At 42.5% G+C, this 3,830-nt stretch overlaps 1 protein-coding gene across 1 annotated transcript in view; it reads left to right on the top strand.

The window, feature by feature from the left end:
* Nucleotides 1-3,830, top strand: part of LOC143291624 (uncharacterized) — a 100,404-nt gene that overhangs the window by 46,381 nt on the left and 50,193 nt on the right. The gene's annotated exons all lie outside the window — the stretch shown is intronic.

Raw genomic sequence — 3,830 nt, 5'->3', positions numbered from 1 at the left:
TGAGTACGTTAAATCAGAACAGGCACCACGTAACACCACCGAAGTGACCCAGCAGCAGTGCAGGGTCTCCTCAGGTGTGTGGCCTCCTGGCGACCTAACATCGATGGTTCCCTGCGGACTGCCGGCGCTGGAACTGTGACGGACGAACCCGGGTGTGGCCGTGTATGGGGGAATCTAAATGAGCGGCGTGGGAGTAATGCCACTGAAATGGTGCAGATGATGGGGCAGCAAAAAAAAAAAAAAAAAAAAAAAAAAAAAAAAAAAAAAAAAAAGTACGAGGAATTAGAAAATGACAAAAAACAAAAACCACAACAAAAGATTCAAGATTCAAGATTCAAAAACTTTATTACTCAAGGATAAAGATTTTAGGCATCGCCCAGTCTTCCAATCTGTCCTTGTGACAACAATAACAATAACAACATTAACGATAACGACAAAAAAAAAAAAAAAAAAAAAAAAAGTTAACACTGCTACATCCACTGCTACTAGAACGAAGAATGATCACCACCATCATCATTAACATCGTAAAGAGAGAGAGAGAGAGAGAGAGAGAGAGAGAGGGGGGGGGGAGAGAGAGAGGAGAGAGAGAAGGAAATGGAAGGAGCTAAGAAAAAAAAAGCACGAGGAACCCGGAAAAAACAAACAAAAAAACAACAAAAAGCAAAAAACAAAACAAAACAAAAAACAACAAAAAACCCCAACAAACAAACAAAAAAGAAACAAACAAAAAAACAACAACAAAAAAACATAAAAAAAACCACGAAAGGAGGACTCGGGGAATTGGAAGTGGAGGAAAAAAAAACACGAAAAAAAGAACAGGGAAAACAAGAACAAAGAAAAGGAAGTGGAAGAGATAAGGGAATGTGACAAAGCACAAAGTGGACAAGCGGTAACGTACAGCTTTGGGAGCGGTGAGCGGGAGCGGGAAAAAAAAAAAAAAAAAAAAAAAAAAAAAAAGAGACATAAAAGAAGACAAGCCGTGTATCTCCATGTCAAATAGGATGTTCACTACTGATGACATTAAAGTTGTTCATTCATTCATTCATTCATTCATTCATTCTCTCTCTCACTCTCTCTTTCTCTCTCTCTGTCTCTGTCTCTATCTCTCTCTCTCTCTCTCTCTATCTCTCTCTCTCTCTCTCTCTCTCCCTATCTATCTATCTGTCTATATATCTATCTATAGATCATGGTTGCTTATGGCTCGTTAGATATTGTTCACATTCCCCTCCACGGGGGGCTGAGGCCTAATGTGAACAAACCATCTTCTCTGTCTCTGTCTCTGTCTGTGTGTGTCTCTCTCTGTGTGTCTCTCTCTGTCTCTCTCTCTCTGTCTCTCTGTCTGTCTGTCTGTCTCTCCCTCTCTCTCTCTATCCCTCTCTCTCTCTGTCACCCCTCCCTCTATTTCCCCCCCCACCCCCACCCCCAACGGGCTCTTCTTTGCACACACATGTTTTGAGGTTTACAGGACAAGAGCCATGAGTGTCACGTGTGCATGTCTCATCTTCTCCCTTCTTCTCTCTGTCCTGTCCATGGCTCGTATTTAACCCTTTCACCGCCAGTCAGTTTAGAGTGCAAATTAACCTTGTGCAGGAACCACAGAAAATATGGTGTCTAAGAATAGCTGGGGATTCCCCTGTGATGTGTGAGAAAAAAATGGCCAATCCTACCACTGAAAATTAAGAGCATTAGGTTAATGCACAAAAAGGCCCATCATCTGGTTGCATTTCAATGACATGGGTGCTTTACCTAGCTGGTGCCGAAATGCGACCATGGCGGTGAAAGGGTTAATCAAATCCACGATGTCCGTGAACAACAACAGCGTAGAACGCTAAATAAATGAATGAATGAATAAGAGATACTACGCCACTTTATATAGAATGGCAATTATTTTTGGATCGTAAAAAAAAAAAAAAAAAAAAAAAAAAAGCAAAAGGTAGGTAAGAACGAGAAAATGGGGGGAAAGGGAAATGGTATGAGAAGAAGGTAGCCGCAGAAGAAGAAGAAGAAGAAGGATGACATGAGGTTGGTAGGTGTTAGAAAGAATGCGTGTAAAAATGGGGAAACATTCTCAAGCACATTAAATATCAGTGGCTAGCAGAAGAAGAAGAAGAAGAAGAAGAAGAAGATTGATTGATTGATTGATTGATTGATTGAATCTTTAATGGGTAAATAAATGGGCGCAGTAAAGGCCTTTACGCAATTCTGCCAATTTAACGACACAAAACATAGAAATAAAGAAGAAGAAGAAGAAGAAACAAGGAAAGAAGTTATAGAAAAAAAAAGAAGGGGAAAAAAACGGACGTGGCATCTGACACCCCTTCACAGTCAGACTGGAACCCTCAGGCAGTCCACACGACGCCAGTGCCACATAACTGACCAGGAGGGTCCAGCCATGACCGGATCCCCTCTCTCTCTCCCTCTCTTTCTATGTCCGTCTGTCTCTCTCTCTCTCCCTCTCTCTCTACTCATCCCTCTCTCTCCCTCTCTCTCTCTGCTCTCTCCCCTGCCTCTCTCTCCCTCTTCTATCTCTCTCTCTTTCTCTTTCCCTCCTATCTCTTTCCTCATCCCCTCCCACTCTCTCTCTTTCCGTCTCTGTCTCTGACTGGTTGTCTCTCCCCCCCGCCCCACACAGTCTCTCGCCCTTTACCTTTCTCTCTCTCTTCCTCCTCCTTTCCTCTCCCCTCTCTCTCCCTCCTTCTTTCTTCTCTCCTCCTCTCTTTCTTTCCCCCTCCTTCCTTCCTCTCACTCCCCTCTCTATCTCCCTCCTTCCTTACTCTCTCCCCCTCTCTCTCTCCCTCCTTCCTTCCTCTCACCCCCTCTCTCTCTCCCTCCTTCCTTACCCCCCCCCCCTCTCTCCCTCCTTCCTTCCTCTTGCCCCTCTCTCTCCCTCCTTCCTTCCTCTCCCCCTATCTCTCTCCCTCCTTCCTTCCTGTACCCCACCCCCCTCTCTCTCTCTTTCTCCATGGCTGTTCTAGCACCACCTGACGGATGCAGGCTGAGGAAGACTGCTGCCACTGGCAGGCAGTCTTTTGTGGAAGAAATCAATCGCCTTGGGGTCTACGACAAATGATATATATATATATATTAAAAAAAAAAAGAATAATGAAAAGGTGTTGGCGGGGGAGTGGAGCCCGGGATACGAACAGGGTGTGGGGAAGTGGAAGGGGTGTGGGTGTGGGTGTGGAGGAGATATTAGCTACAGACAGACGGACAGGCAGGCAGGCGGACAAAAGACAGCCACACAAACTTTGAGGTAGAGGCGTTGTTAGAAAGTCAAACACAGGGGAGAGGGGGGACAGAGAGAGAGAGAGAGAGAGAGAGAGAGAGAGAGACAGACAGACAGACAGACAGAGAGAGACACAGAGAGAAACACACACACACACACACACACACACACACACACAGAGAGAAACACACACACACACACACACACACACACACACACACACACACACATATATATATATATATATATATATATATATATATATATATATATATATATATCTATATATATATATATAGATATATATATATATATATATATATATATATATATATATATATATATATATATATATATATATATATATATATATAACACAACGGTAGGCTCTTCATGTCTTAAAACTTGTATTCTTATAAAGCAGCAAATTTTCGCTGTAAAACAGCTACTTCAGGCAAGGTCCTGAACAAGCTGTTTTACAGCGAAAAATCGCTGCTTTAAAAACAACAACAACAACAGAAAAAAAAAAAAAAACAAAAAAAAAAACAAACCAAAAAAAACAAGTTTTAGGACATGAAAAGCCTACTGTTCTTTATGTTATTAT

Source organism: Babylonia areolata, chromosome 1 (genome assembly GCF_041734735.1).
Source record: "Babylonia areolata isolate BAREFJ2019XMU chromosome 1, ASM4173473v1, whole genome shotgun sequence".
Classification (NCBI taxonomy): domain Eukaryota; kingdom Metazoa; phylum Mollusca; class Gastropoda; order Neogastropoda; family Buccinidae; genus Babylonia; species Babylonia areolata.
The sequence above is the reverse complement of the archived record's forward strand: the minus strand, read 5'-3'. Positions and strand labels throughout refer to the sequence as shown.